Below are 16,246 nucleotides of genomic sequence, written 5' to 3'. Positions count from 1 at the left end.
TACTCGGAGGTCGAATCCTTCAAACCCTTCGCCCTTGCAGACTTGAGAGACAAAAGAATCAAGCCCGCTAGGTTGAAAACCCCCTTTTGGGGGCGGCCTAGGCAAAAACTAGGGCAAAAGAGAGGCACGACTGAAAATCCCGAGGTGGGCAGTCGTGGCAAAAGGAGAGCTAATCCCCTTTAGGTCGAGAGGTGCGGCCGAATCCCGAGGTCGGCGATCGTAGCAAAATGAGAGCAAAATGAGAGATAAATAAATCAAAGTGTCACACTAGGCCGCCACACATTGTGCAGACTAGGGTTTCCCCATGAAAAATGACCAGGTTATCTACTCCAACATGATCCCCGATCGGCTCTCTTGCACGACTCAAGTGTCCAAGGCGGATTCTTCCTCAAGCACAGCAGGCGACCAAGCACGCAATCCAAGCAGTTCAAGACGGCCAACACCAACCGGAGGATGGAAGAGAAATGGGGGTACATCTCCTTGAAGGCGTGAATCCGTGTATCCTTTTAGCTTGGGCCAACGTGTTCCCCATGCTTTCTCTTTTCTCTCGGCTCATAAATGACTCTAAATGGGTCATAGCCGCCCTACAATCGGTTACCACAAAGCCAAAATCCTAGACACTAATCTCCGGGAGTTAAGTCATAACACTTTGGAAATGAATAGACTGAGATTTAACCAAATTTGCACAGAAATCCCCATGCGGGTCACAAGCGTAGCCGCCCTATTGTACCCTGACGAGAAGGGTCCTAAGCCGACGGGCGCGTCGAATAATCGACAGAGCCGCTAGAGCATCATTGAAAATGTCTCGATATGCTCGTGCATGACCAACAGGAGCCTTGGAGGCCTCGCATTGAGGCCTTCGAAAATGGGATCTCATTCGCATCGCCAAAGCAAAAACTCTCCACGGGTCGCCTCTGCGACCCGAAACTAAAGAACATGCGTCGCGAACACATCCTTTTACCTGTACTTATACATTGTTAGTAACCCCATGACTTACTGATAATGTCAGGATCACAGGTACATCAAACACAAGAACTACGGCGGACTCTGGTCTCCGACCCCTCGGGATACGTGTCCCCCTAGAGCTCGTGTCCCTCATCGCATGACCGGGGCATTCTCAGCGAAGCAGTCGCCTCAGTGTGAGACTGGTCCTCGACAAGTCAAGGACCTCGGGCTACGCATGACACCGTCATCAAACAAGCACCTCGGTCACACGACGATTCGCAAGCCATAATCACCACTGCATCACCCCAGCGTGATCTTGACTTAGTGTCAAGCGAACTGTCCTTTCAGTGCTAAGCGCTATTCCTTAATACTAATCTTTGCTCCTACATTCCATGCACTTCGCTACCACCACCTCGCACGGCATGGGCCCATAAACCCGTGTCTTTACTTTCCCTGCACCGCACGGGCCCATAAACCCGTGTCTTACTTTCTCGCACCGCACGGACCCATAAACCCGTGTCTTTACTTTTCGTGCACCGCACGGGCCCATAAACCCGTGTCTTACTTTTCCTGCACCGCAAGGGCCCATAAACCCGTGTCTTTACTCTCCCTGCACCGCACGGGCCCATAAACCCGTGTCTTTACTTTCTCTGCACCGCACGGGCCCATAAACCCGTGTCTTACTTTCTCGCACCGCACGGGCCCATAAACCCGTGTCTTTACTTTTCGTGCACTGCACGGGCCCATAAACCCGTGTATTACTTTCTCGCACCGCATGGGCCCATAAACCCGTGTCTTTACTTTCCCTGTACCGCACGGGCCCATAAACCCGTGTCTTTACTTTCCCTGTACCCCACGGGCCCATAAACCCGTGTCTTTACTTTTCGCGCATCGCACGGGCACATAAACCCGTATCTTACTTTCGCGCACCACTGTCCACATGACTAACGAAGAGTTATGCTCTTCTCTACAGCACCACCTCTCGACGATAACATTCACAAGCTACTGGGGCATCCTCGGTGAACACAGCGATCGGACCATTCTCGCCAAGGACAAATTGCAATTTCAGTGGTCTCACGCGACTGACATCCACCGTTAGCTATTGTTCTCTCCTACGTGCAGATGCGCATGGAACCCCAAGGGGCATCTCCTCCTTAACGGACTCACGATTGCCTCACGCGGCTGGTCACAATCTCAAATCGAGTAGAGGGTTCTCTGAGGTCACTTGATGTCATTCCCCTGCGACTTTCTCACCACGTAACAGTTGGCATCCCACGTCACCCACACATGACTCCAGTTCAACGTCAAGTGCTATCGTCTAACATGGACTCCTGCCTCCATATTCGCTATCCCCTTCCTACCAAATTTGCATTTACTTCTTTGTTGCTTTTCGGACTCCGCGTCCATCTTTACTGCTTTTCGAACTCCGCGTCCATCTTTACTGCTTTTCGGACTCTGTTTCCATCTTTACTGCTTTTCGGACTCCGCGTCCATCGTTACTGCTTTTCGGACTTCGTGTCCAAGACTCCGCGTCCATCTTTACTGCTTTTCGGACTCCGCGTCCATCTTTATTGCTTTTTGGACTCCGCGTCCATCTTTACTGCTTTTCGGACTTCGCGTCCAGGACTCCGCGTCCATCTTTACAGCTTTTCGGACTCCGCGTCCACCATTTACTGCTTTGGGTTTGGACACCCACCTTTTACTGCTTTGGTTTTGGACACCCACCATTTACTGCGTTGGGTTTGAACACCCATATTTACTGCTTTGGGTTTTGACACCCACCATTTATTGCTTTGGGTTTGGACACCCACCTTTTTACTTTCTTTGGACCCGTAAACCCATCTTTACTGCTTTCAGGGCCATAAGCCCGTCTTTATTGCTTTCAGATCCATAAGTCACATTTTCACTGCTTTCAGGTACATACGTCTATCTAACTCCCTCCCATGAACCCAAAAACTGAGAGAACAAGTGGTTATGGGGAAAGACGTCGGAACGGTCGCCGAAGTCAGACGGGGTGCTTCTCATGGTCTTTGGCTGCATCCTCCATCCGAGCACGCAACCAAAGAGGGGCAAGCTGTCAGCACCCCATTTCGGTCCACCGACTCCAAAGCGACAAAATCATCACTTTGTCACCTCGCATGAAGGAAGTATTTCTAGCGAATTGCTCGAGCATTCATGGCCTTTGAAAAAAAGTGACATCAATTTTATAAAAATATATTTACGGGGTGTCTTTGAATTTCACGCGCGTCGACGTCAATTTTCAAATCCGAGAAGGAAACTCAAGGTCAGAAAATATTTTATTGCATAACATTGATCCGTAAATTTTTCTGAACATAATGCCGGTCCTGGATCATTTTTTGGACATCCAATTGCAAAGACGAGAATTTTAATTTCGACGCGCGTTAAATTTGAATTTTCGAAAAAAAGAAAAAAGGTCAGGTCGGTCAGAGCTGGTCTGACCGACATGACAGACGGGTCAGGGTCGGTCAGACCTTGTCTGACCGACTGCTGCCCCTTTTAAAAAAAAAAAGTCAAAGTCAAAGTCAAAGTTTGACTTTCCCTTCCACTCCTTCCCCTAGCTTCTCCTGTTTCCTGTTCTTCTTCTTTCCTTTTGTTTCTTTTCTTTCCTTCTTCTCAGGATCAAATCTTCCAATCTTCGGCAAAAATCTCGCCGATTTCGATTTCCTTTTTCTTCTTGGCGAAACCCTAGCAAAGATGGGGGAGGCAGCAAAAAAAAAAAAAACGGCAGCTCTCTCTTTCTGGGGCTCTGGCTGAATTTTTCGAAAAAATCCCGGAGCTCGCTCATTCTCGAAAAGAAAAAAACCTCAGCTCGTTCCGGTCCTCATGCACGGCCGACGGCTCGATTTTGTGGATCCTCTCGGCTCGAAACGACCGGGATTTCTCGGAGCTCGTCCACGGAAACGAAAAAAACCGCGACTCGACCTCACATCCGAGACTCGGAGCTCGACCTCACCCCGAAGACTCCCAGCTCGACTTCTCGCCGAGACCCACAGCTCGCCCACGAGGAACTCCCAGCTCGATTTTTCGCCGAGACCCGCAGCTCGCCCACGGCTGAAAAGTTCCCAGCTCCCTCGCCGAACCCGCAGCTCGAGTTCGCCCACTACATCGGCCACCCTCTGCTTGTCTCCACCTTTTTTTTTATTTTATTTTTTTTTTTTTCTTCTTCTTCTAATCGGATCCGGATCTCCATTGAACAGACAGGCCCGGCCCAGAAGCCCAGCGCGGCCCGGTCCAGATCCCCACGGCCCAACAGCCCAGATCTCCGCGGCCCAACTCACTCCCAGTCCGGCAGCGGCCCAGTCCAGTCATCCAGCTTGGCCCAGCAGCAACACGTCCACCGGCCCACTAGCCTCGGCCCGGTCCGTCCAACACTGGCCCAGTTTGGCCCAACAACTGGCCCGGATCCCAGCGGCCCAATCCAGCCCAGTTCAGCCCAGTCCGCATTCGTCTAGCGATTTCTTTCATTATTTTTTTTATTTTATTTTTTTTATTTACAGAACCGCCCCTCAACTCCCCGAACTAGGTAAATTCTCGACTTAGTGGCATGATTAGGGCTCCTTTCCTGAATATTATTGCTTACTTGATGGATATAATGTGAAATGAGTGTTCTTGGGTCGCGTGGGTGATCGGATTTGTCCCGAACTCGACTTTACGAACTTTCTGTTTTGTCACATTTCAGTCCAAAGGATGCATTTCATTTTTTCAGATCTTCCCCGAACTCTAAAAATTATTTTCAATCAAGTCCCGATCATTTTACTATTTTCCAATTAGTCCTTGAATTTTTCAAAATTTTTCAAGCATCCCAAATAACTTTCCAAGTTGTTTCAGTTTAGTCCCGGGGCCTTTTTCACCTTTTTTTCAGATCTGCCCCGAATTTTAAAATTTCTTTTCAATCAAGTCCCAGTCATTTTACTATTTTCCAATCGATCCTGAAATTCCCAGAAATTTTCAAGCATCCCAAATAACTTTTCAAGTTGTTTCAGTTTAGTCCTGGGGCCATTTTTTTCGTTTCCAGATTAGTCTAGATTTTCAAATTCATTTCAAACAAGTCCTGGGACAGTTTCAGTAATTTTACATAGTCCCCAACTTTTCCAGAATTTTCAAATCGGTCCCCAAAACTTCATCCGAATTTTCAAATCAGTCCCTGCTCTTTTAAAATCGTTCAATTCAGTCCTTTGGACATTTTCTAAAAATATCCGACCCCTTCCTACTTGGATCACCCACCGACAATGTATGTGCCCCATTTAAATATTTTATTTTTGTAATTATATGTATACAACGTGACCATGTCAGAAATTAGAGTTTATCGGACGGTCAACTAATGGCTATCTCGACGACTCGAAATCCGTAGACTAAAGCATTCGGCAAATTTCTAGTTAACCTAAAATTCTACATACAGGGTAATCGAGAAGTTAAATTTGGCTAAATTAAATCACTGGACTCTTTTAAATAAATTGTATGAACTGATTAATAATCTGTAATCGCATCGACAGTTCAAGAACTGTTAGTCATGCCCTTTTCAAAATTCACAATTTCAAAAGCACCGAGATACGTACAACGTAATCTTGATTTTCATGCACACACATATTTACCGATTCAAGGGCATGATTACCGGTTCTTGTCCTGCCGTCACTCTAGTGTAGGTTTGTGTTTAGAACGGGTTAAAACATGGAAAAACGGATTAATCACAAACTCGGCATAATCAGCATGGGCAAATAGTCAAGTAGAGGGTTAGGTTTTGGGTTTTAGGTGAAAACACTCTTAATCTGTAAAAGCCATATTGCCACGATACAGAATAATCTAAAAATAACCCACACATTCGAGACTCGACCACAGATGTCATGTCTATCAGGTCCGTTTTAAATAATGCCGAAAACTACATACCCTATCCATCATCCCTTTTATTTGTTTTAGGGTAGGATTTGTATGCCAAGATATCCCGTATACTAATTGATTAACTCACGTAAATTCGGCAATAACAAAATCTCATTGTTTGTTTATTTGCGCTTACTTGTTACATTTTTACACGTATTTGTTATGCGGGTCGAGCCCGACCCTTTAGGATACGATTCACATGGGGTCCAACGCCTCAATCGTAGATTACGGGATCTAATCCCCTAAACACCAAGTGCGCACCTTAATTTTAATTTCAGTCTTTTCAAACCACACGGTGAGCACGAGTGGAATAATGACCGAACGCGAACTGGCCGGGATTCAGTTGTTGTAATTTGTATTTTATTTATTTGAGAGGACAATGTAAGGATTTATGCTGTACGTTTATTCATGTAAGAATCCCGGTCGGAGAGCGGATGGTCGGAGTGTTTCTTCGAATTTACGGTGTCAAAACGAGTAAGATGAGCGGAACTTAATTAAGCGATAATTAAATAAAAAATGGTAAACGTAGACAAGCTAGAGTACCAATAGGGCATGCGAGATATAGGCTCGCATGTAACAGAACCCCCGAATTCGGAACCTCGAGTTTCGCAGACCATATGCCTTAGCATTGTAGGTGTACCTCGTACCCTAGACCTAGGTAACTTGCCGGCCCTCGACCTTCGGGTCGTAAAATAGCAAGTGGCGACTCTTTCTCACGTGGGTCCGTCGCGCGTCCCCGGGAAGGTGGACACTCCTAAGCCGCGTTGCATTTAGGCGCGCGCATGCATGCCCCGACCAGACGAAATTCGGGTGCGCACAGCACGCATATGCGTAATCTAGGCTCTGATGCCATATTAAATTTTCATTGGGTTTATACGGACCTAGGCCCATATTCACTTGAAAACTCAAGCTGATAAGTGATGGTACCCAAGTCTCATATAAACCAATGGATTTTGATACATCTTTTCTATGTGGGATTAATATCCTCAACAGTTTGTAAGTCAGTTATATAGATAATCTTGAAACTTTGAATCTCTATAGCTGAGTGCTACTATAATATTCCCTTGATTATATATGATATGATATCTCATTTTATGTGTAAAACGAACTTTTGCTTTTTATATCACCGAGAAAGGAATTGTTCTTTTAAGTATGTAAACATTATTAGAAGTACCTTTTGCCAAATATAGTTCCCATTATGTTGTTAGTGCGGCAGCTTGGAGATGCTTTCTGAGGACCACAACCGAATGAATGGATTGCTCTTTCGCAATGGCATCCAGCAGGAATGCATAGTCCAGCCGGCAACCTGGTTCATGGGCTGCAATGCGTTTCAGTGCAAAAAGATGAGCAGACGAGATCCTCCTCAAGAGTCGCCAATAGGTCCCATTGGGAGCAAACCCGATGGCTCACCCAAACAGTAGGCTCTTAGCAGACTTCTTGAGTGGAGGGTCAGCAAAGTTCGGAGAGGTCAAGATTTCCCGAGCCATCTGGGGCTCTGAGGCCACAACAACTGGGATGGAGCCCAAGCTGAAGGCCATGAGCTGGGTGGTGGCTCTGGAACTGGCCATGCGAGCCAGAGTTCTGTGAGCCAGCCCATGGCTCATGCTGAAGAGGCTCCCGAGGAAGGGCAGGCCCCGTGGCCCGGGAATGGGGACCTTCCCAAAGTGGTTTCGGACATTTTTCCAAGCCGAACCTCTGGCAGTAACAGCCCAAGTCACAAGCCCAATGGACAAAGTCATCAAGAAAATGTAGAATAGAACGAAGAAACTGTTGAACATGCTATTCATCTCCAAAACAGCCAGGAGCACAAAAACCAACCAAGTCATATCGACAGACCTGCTCATGGTCGAGTCCATCTCAAAGAGAGCAGGTGGTATGTGTGTGTGCCTATTTTCTCTATGACCAAGGGAGTAGTGAACTAGCTTGAGAGAAAATAATATGAGTGAGGTGAACGAGAAGAGAAGGCAAGCTGGGGTTTTTATATTGCCTCAGAGGAAAGCTGCGAGGAGACTGACCATGTGGAACACTTTTTTGTTTTGGACAATGCAATAGATATAAAAAAATAAATAAACAAACAAAATTGTGAGAGAGAAGCTTGCGTGAGAGCTGAGATAGGTCTATACATTAGGTTGCACATGCATGAGGCTACGTGCATGAGGATTATAAATGTATACGTGCGTACATATATAATATCCATATGAAGTCTACTAATGAACTATTTACTTGTTTTGGAAGGGCAACCAACGGATAATGTCAATATTCCCGAGCATGATTAATCTCAGTTATTAAGTTGAGACTACGCTTAGTTTCGCCAAAAAGGATAATCAATAGAATAAGCAATTTTACCAAGACAGACTTATCAACTCGAAATATATGTAGATATAACTAATGTGAATTAATTCAAGCAGTTCAACATATGTTCCGCTTAAGCAAAATCTTGAGTTCGAGTTCTTGTAAATGCAAAAAATCCATGCTGGGAGAGTTTTACCTCTCAGTGGGTGACCTAACTCAACTAGATTAGTCGGAATTGTTGATGGTATTAATCCCACATAGAAAAGATGTATCAAAATCCATTGGTTTATATGAGATTTGGGTACCACCACTTATCAATTTTTAAGTTGAAAGTTGAGTCCAAGCCCGTATAAACCTAGTAGAATTCAATATGATATCAGGGCCTAGGTTACGCGTATGCGTGCCTACGCACGTGTGCACACCCACGCCACGTCAGGTCCCGTATATCGAGTGCAGCCAAAGTACGCCTCGTATTAGTCCCCCCTCGCCCGAGCACGGAAGAAGAGTCCGGCTCGAGGTCAATTGTTGAGGGCAGGTGTTTAAGGGCACGTGACAACGTGTAGACAAAAATAGACCACACGTTACACATGAGGGCGGGTGTTGATGATATTAATCCCACATAAAAAAGATGTATCAAAATCCATTGGTTGATATGAAATTTGGGTACCACCACTTATCAACTTGAACTTATAAGTGGATCTGGACCCAAGTCCGTATAAGCCCAATGGAAATTCAATAGGGATCTAATTAAGTTTCCGGATACTAGGGTTCACATCGAAATATATGCAGATATCTATCTATATATATATATATATGCATGTATATATGTTTGTCGTGCACCAAAAAAAATATATGCAGCTTATTTCAAGAATTTGTACACAATCGTATGCTGAGAGAAATTTTAATCTTCACTAAATTCTATCACCCGTGGCATCCCCAGTGTGTTTGCGAGGAAGCATTTCGAGGGTGAGGGGGGGAGAGGCTATGGGGAAAGGGTGAGGTTAGGAGAGTTGCATGATGGAGAGGGAAGAAGAGAAAGCGAAGAGGGAGAGGGAAGGATTTGGAGGGGACCCTATTTCCATTTCGCTTTATTTTCCAATTGGCTATTTGGGAACTCGGAAGAACAAATATATTATTTTCAACTCTCTTTTACCCGACTCTCTCACGTATATATTATTTTAAATTTCTATACTAATATTATCTTATTCTCACTCCTCTTCTCTCCCCTCCCCTCTCCCCTTAATTCCTTGCAAACAAGGGAGACAACTCTCCTCTCATCTATCTATCTATATATATATATATATATATAAACAAAATATTAACTCAATTCTTATACCGTCGTATCATCAAAAATTAAGAAGCAAAACTCTCTTATTTTGTCACGTCATTATTTATGTATTAAGAAATTTTTTTATCATTATCTATGCAATAAAATATATATATATTATTTGCATATAACCTAACAAAATATATACGAGATAACAAAATATGCAGTAAACTATTGCATTAAATGCTATTCGGGAAATTTTTTATATTCTTTTATTATTAGTTATGCAAGTGTATACATGAAATCTAATTAATTGGTTTTCAGAAAATTATGATTAATTTGCTACTATTTAAGAAATTTTTATATTCTTTTATGATTACTTTGTGAATGAGGCTTATACACTGTCATGAATTTCAAGATATAATTTAATATAATACAATATATAAATTATATATAATGAAATATAGTCGAAATTATATGCATATATTGTGTATATACCGTTTGCTTATATATGTGCATATATATGCCGTTTGCAAGATTTTATATATAATCTATATATATGTGGTTTGAATATATGTATATGTGTGTGTGTGTGCAGTTTATAGATTATATTTGTTGTTTGCATATATAGATTATATATGTGCCGGTTGCATATATATGCATATATAGATGCCAATTAAATTGTCACGACTCGAAATTTCAGCTAAATTTCCCATATATTTCATCGATATTCATTAATCATTATCACATAACTATTCACATAAATCCGGCTTTCCATAGACTCAAAAATATAAAACCAATCTAGTAGACTCTAATATGAATATACATCTCAAAAGAAAGTAATTTTCTTTTCTCAACCACATTACTAAATAAAACTAAGCAAAAATTTCAGGTCATAACACATTCAATACGTATATACAGAAAGAATACTTATCAAATAACTAAGGTCCCTACCTAGTACTCCGAGCTGATCCCCGATATCAAAAGAGTTCTCATGTGCTGCTAATCTAGCTTCTAGCTCATCTGAAAAATATATGCAGAGTATAAGCTGCATTTCAGTGAGTACTATATTCCAAAGCAAAATGAATTATTATTAAATAAATATTTAACCGCTAACAACCCAATCATTCAAATAAACAATACAATCACATACAATCCAACTATCCGCTCACTTGTACACTTATACGGTGTATATATATATATATATAATAATTTTTATCCAATATAGTAACTAAATTTAAGTCTTACTAACAAATACATACAACTCTTCCAACCATTGCTCTAATATCCAATAGCACATAAACATCAAATATCCATTCATTTAGCATTTCATAAAAAGTCATTACGCAATCACTTAACAAATCAAATTTCAGCAACAACACGATTTTTACAAAACAATCTCAGACAATTTCAACAATTATCACATCTCCAACAATTAGACCAGACAATCAATATACAGCACAACCAATCAATATAGTCATAGGGCACATTTCTTCGCAATAGCGTTATAACTGGTACAGTGAATCTGCACTTCAGCTTAAATCTCCATTACTCACCTCACCACTTCTCATAACCGGGGGCCACCCATTATCAAACCTCCAACCTAGCGTCCATCTTATATCCCGCTGAATCAGCGGTCTAGGTGTCCATTTTATATCCCACCAGATCAGTGGTCTAGGCGTCCATTTTATATCCCGTCGATTCAACGGTCTTGGCATCCATTTTATATCTCGCCGACTCAGCGATTTAGGCGTCCATTTTATATCCCGCCGGATCCGCGGTCAACCACACCCCAATTCCTATTCCGCTGAGTTTAACAGTCCCATGGCTATAACAATTAAACAACATCAATATACACAAGCACAATCCCAATCCTATTACAATTGTATCATATTATCATCACATATCTCATACACAATCACATCACATATCTCAAGTTAAAATGAAACATAACAGGCAATATCTCTTAAATCCTTTCACACGTCATAGCAGAACGATTTCTTAATCTTTAACTACCACAATATTTTTCTTAAATAATTTGTATAACTATAATACATCATTTCACAAAGGAATAGGGCACTCGCATATGTGTATATATATATATATATATCATTTCACAATGGAATGAAGTACTCACCTAACACCAAAAATGATTCACCACGCTTGACCTTCAGGGTGCACAATCGATATCCTTAGCTCTATCAATCATGAGTATAGCCTGAAAACAAGTTATGCCTAACCATCATTTTCTCCACTAATTCTCATGCTAAATCATCTCGCAATGGCCTTGGAGGATCAACGAAGATAGGACATAAACACAATAATAGCACTAGCCACCAAACACTCCATGTAAGGCAGCAACAAAATTCTTATTATTAGATTCTTACTCTACGTAATTTATCAAGATTATTGATCCATCATAACGTGCATATATATTGAGAACGATTCAAACTAACTAGATCAGCCTACATATCCTAAATATCCGAAGAAAATAGTCTCATCATACTTAAAATGTAAATGTCAAAACCAGACTAGCTTAGACGACGACACTCAGATCAACAAAAGGAATTAATTCTAGATCTCCTACTTGGCATATGTCTTTATTTTATCACTAATGGGACAAGCTCCTATAAGTTTCCATATGTGCATATTAATAAGGTTATAAGCACAAGAATAGTGTAAGTAATCATATTCCTTTACTAATAATTCGTTCCTCCTAATAATAAGGTGCCGAACAGCACCTTTTTGGCCTCAACAATAAATAAATCACCAATTCACTCTAATATCTAACTACTTAATTCTCCTAAGTTTTTCTAATGAAATTACCTGAACTTCTAAAAAGAAAGACTAGAAATGTCTAGCACCTAACCTAGCAATAACTAAACCGAATTCAAGCTCAACTCCTGTCTTAAGCGTGACTAACAATAAAAGATTAGAAAACAAGCAGAATCTGAAGTTCCTCAATTCCAAATTTAGCAAATTTCCCACCGAAAAGAATAAGAAAACAATTCATCCACCATTACCATCTACCAACAAAACAACACCAATAATCATCAAGAAATAATTCTTGGATAACTCAGAAATTCTTCACTAGGACAATTGGTGGATTAACGAAAAATTTCACTAAAAAGGACTTGACAAAAGAAAAAATTGTCGGATGGGCAGCCAAGTGAGCGATTGTTGATGAGCGAAACGTATCAAGACGAAGCTTATACCACTAGAAATCACTCTCTGAAGTTTCATAGAAAACGGGTAACAACTCACCTTCCGATCGACCCCAAAGCACCCCTTCACTTACCTGTTTCTGCAAAATTTCAACTCTGCAGTCGCACCTCTGTTTCAGCACTGTATCACCACTTCCTAGCTCTATTCTATTCACCCCTCTTCATCAAGTCTTGTTCTCTTTTGCCCCCCTCTTCCATGAGCTCCATCTCGAGCTCTCGAACTCTGTCTCCGTTTCTCTCTCTCTCTCTCGTGCCATGTTTCTCTTCTTTCATTTTTTCCCCCCCGCAGAAACAGAACAACACCAGAAAGAAAAAGAAAGAACTCAATGGCAGTGGAAATGGGAGGAAGCATTTGGGCCACGTGGAGCCCATGCCCCCATTCTCTGTTTTTTTTTCCCTTCTCCAGCAACTTATATTATATATATATATATATATATATATATATATATATATACACATGTACATAAAAGCATACGTAGGTATAGGTGTATGTATAAAAAAAAATGCCTGGGTCTTACATAAATCATATACAAAAACGTATGTAGATTATATATGTCGATTTGACTCTTCTAATCATTATCTATATATATATATATATATCGCACGAAGAATCAGAAGTTGAACATAGTACTTGGATCTTTTAAAAAAGAACAACATTCTACTCCGCAATATAAGCAAAGGTAACTATGACATCTCCCTCCCATTAAACCTAATCAAGTGTGTTCTAGGCAAGATTAAATTCATGCTCACATATGACAATAACTATTTTTTATTAATTTTTATTTGGGGTATTTACCTAAAATGGCCCATGGTTTGTCCGTTTTGTCAAATCTATCCTATGCTTTTTTTTGTCAAATCTATCCCATGGTTTACTTTTTGCATCAAATTTATCCCGGCGTTATCTTTTTTGTCGACATCTAACGGCTGTGCTGATGTGGCGCCTACGTGGCAAGTGTGGCCCACTATCTCTCCACGTGCCACGTCAGCACGGCCGTTAGATGTTAACGGAAAAGATAACGCCTGGATAGATTTGATGCAAAAAGTAAACCATGTGATAGATTTGACAAAAAAAAAGCATATGATAGATTTGACAAAACGGACAAACCATGAGTCATTTTAGGTAAAAACCCTTTATATTTTCTATATGTATATACGTGCCAATTAAATTATATACAAAAATATATGTATATATAGGGGTGTTTGGTTCCGGGTACCTTGTTTTTTTCACGATACCCGGACCCTATCTTATAGAGAATAGGTTTCAAGATTTTGGAACCAAACCATCCCTTGTTGAGTCATGGAACCAAAATGTATCTGAAACCCGTATTATACCACAGGTTTTGGGTACCCTGTTGGAACCTGTAAATTTCTTTTGTCTCGTTAAATAAAATCGAAAATGTCTCATCCACAGTCAAACATGCCTACAATGGTTGGCGGTGGTGGTGAAAAGAGAGAAGGAAAGACAAGTTGAAAAAACCGGAGTTTGAGTTTCTGTTTGGTGAAAAGAAAAGAATGAAGCATTGAAAACTTGGTAGAAGGGAAGATGAGTTAACTCACTGGATAGATGGACTAGGGCAATATTCCATCCCTACAATGAAACTACCGCTAATAATAATATCGATAGCCTAATTTCAATATTTACTCAATCTAGAACGGAACACAACTTCAGTGGCTGAAACGAAATGTACAGACAAATGTATTGTAAACCCATCATTGATTATGGTCTTTCTCAAAATTATTTGTCATGAGTTGTACTAGCGATTTCGACAAGAGTTGACTGCGCAAACAATCCGAAAAACAAGCATGAAGTATGCTGTAGAATTCCATGACGTTTGCAGACTAATCCTATGCCCTGAACAGCAGATTGCAAGATCACTCAATTTCAATATTACATAAGAGATAGCTAGACACCTAGAAGGGCTCTTGATTATTAATTAATCAAAGAGGCTGCTTTGCACAATAGAAATGGTTGGTAGGAATCCAAGGCATTTGAACACTTAAGAAACAGAGGAAAATTAACTAAAAGTGAAATGATTGACCATATTCTAACAATTTCAATCATCGTCGAGCAAAGAAATCGTTCCAAGACCATCTCAAAAGTAGAGATTTCAGCAGCCAAGAACCCTAATATCGATGATCAGGAGCATCGAAGAGAACAGCAGAAGATAACCCTAACTCGGAGAGGAAGAGATGGGGCAGGGAATCAATCACAATTCAATTGAACTCGATATCAATTTCAAGCTCAATATTTGCGATACTTGCATACAGGTTTCATCCCAATCGGGGGCAAATCGGATGACGGCCAGGCGCTCCTCCTCAACCAGGATCGCCTGATCCATAACCCATCATGAGTGTAGGTGTGGTAGAGGATACGACATCGTTCACCACCAAACTTCCCTCTCCCTCTTGTGTATGAGATGCAGATAGGTTAAATAAACAACAGTACCTTTACTTACTCGAACCGAAGCAAGGCAGGAGCAACTCGAGTAGATCGACGACGGTTGGATGACTACGAGTGGAGAGGAACGGTGAGCTGCAGCAAGATGAGATGAGATGGGGGAGTGGAGAGGAGAGGATTGAGGAACAGTGGCGATGAAGTTGAATATCAGAGTCGTCTCTCCAACTCTTGCGATTAGGCTTTGGGCTTTCTTCCTCCTTCAAGGTGGAATTTGCTAAGGCAGCAGCAAGGGCTAGGGATCAGGTGTTATTGTTAGGTTTCAAATTTTTTTTTTCTTTTCTTGAAATTAGTGAATTTTGGTTCGGATACCGGTTCCGATTCCGGTTCTGAATACCCTATATGCAAGAACCGAAACCGGAACCGATTTTTACGGGCTCCTTATTTTAATACCCGGACCCTATTCTATTTTCAATACGATCTACTAGGACCCTACCCTAACGGATAGGTTCCGACCGATTCTGGATATATCCGGTATCCGTGTACACCCCTATGTATATACATATATGTCAATTTGACTCTTCTATTCTTTATCTATATATATACATTTATCCCATGAAGAATCAGAAATTGAACATATGGATTAGATCTTTTAAAAAAGATTAACATTATGGTGTGCTAGGTGAGCAAAGGTAATTATGACCTTTTCCTCCCATTAAACCTGATCAAATGTGATTTAGGAAAGACTAAATTATACCCATATGTGACTATGATTGATTTTTATTAATTTATTTTTTCTATATGTAATTTTGTAAATTTTGAAGCACTACAAAGATTTATTGTATGATGAAAGAATTGAGACCTGAAAAAGTACACAAAAAATAGAGTGAGATTCATAAGATTGTAAGATGTCGTGAACACAATGAGTAATAAAATCATTAATCTTGTCATGATTTTCCTTGATGAAAAGGTATTTTTGCATTTTTTTTACTAAATATATATTCTTTTCTAGTACAAAATTTGTTTATTTATTAAATTATTACTTCTAATGAAATTATGGTTCATTAATGCATGCACGCATGAGAAAGTCTCAATCAATTTGATCCAACCATTACTTTGCGGAGGAAGCTTATACACTGTCAGAAATTTCAACATATAACTACAACTTCATTGAAATACCGTCCAATAAATGTTGATGTAAAGAGCTATATTTTAGTGGATCATCTT

General features: G+C 40.9%; 1 long non-coding RNA gene and 1 pseudogene across 2 annotated transcripts; both read right to left on the bottom strand.

Moving 5' to 3' along the window:
* Positions 1-7,697, bottom strand: part of LOC116189774 — a 33,610-nt pseudogene extending 25,913 nt beyond the window's left edge.
* A 2,400-nt stretch (positions 7,698-10,097) lies between these two features.
* LOC116189767 lies at positions 10,098-15,320 on the bottom strand. 2 transcript variants are annotated; one of them, XR_004152476.1, is made up of 4 exons: positions 15,071-15,320; positions 11,538-11,618; positions 10,957-11,228; positions 10,098-10,423 (listed from the first exon to the last, which is right to left on the bottom strand). It is a non-coding gene; the product is annotated as an uncharacterized LOC116189767 (long non-coding RNA). The 2 variants fall into 2 exon arrangements; XR_004152477.1 differs by lacking the exon at positions 10,957-11,228.
* Between the last annotated feature and the right edge of the window lie 926 nt (positions 15,321-16,246).

Source organism: Punica granatum, unplaced genomic scaffold (assembly GCF_007655135.1).
Source record: "Punica granatum isolate Tunisia-2019 unplaced genomic scaffold, ASM765513v2 Contig00018, whole genome shotgun sequence".
NCBI classification, from domain to species: Eukaryota; Viridiplantae; Streptophyta; class Magnoliopsida; order Myrtales; family Lythraceae; genus Punica; species Punica granatum.
The sequence above is the reverse complement of the archived record's forward strand: the minus strand, read 5'-3'. Positions and strand labels throughout refer to the sequence as shown.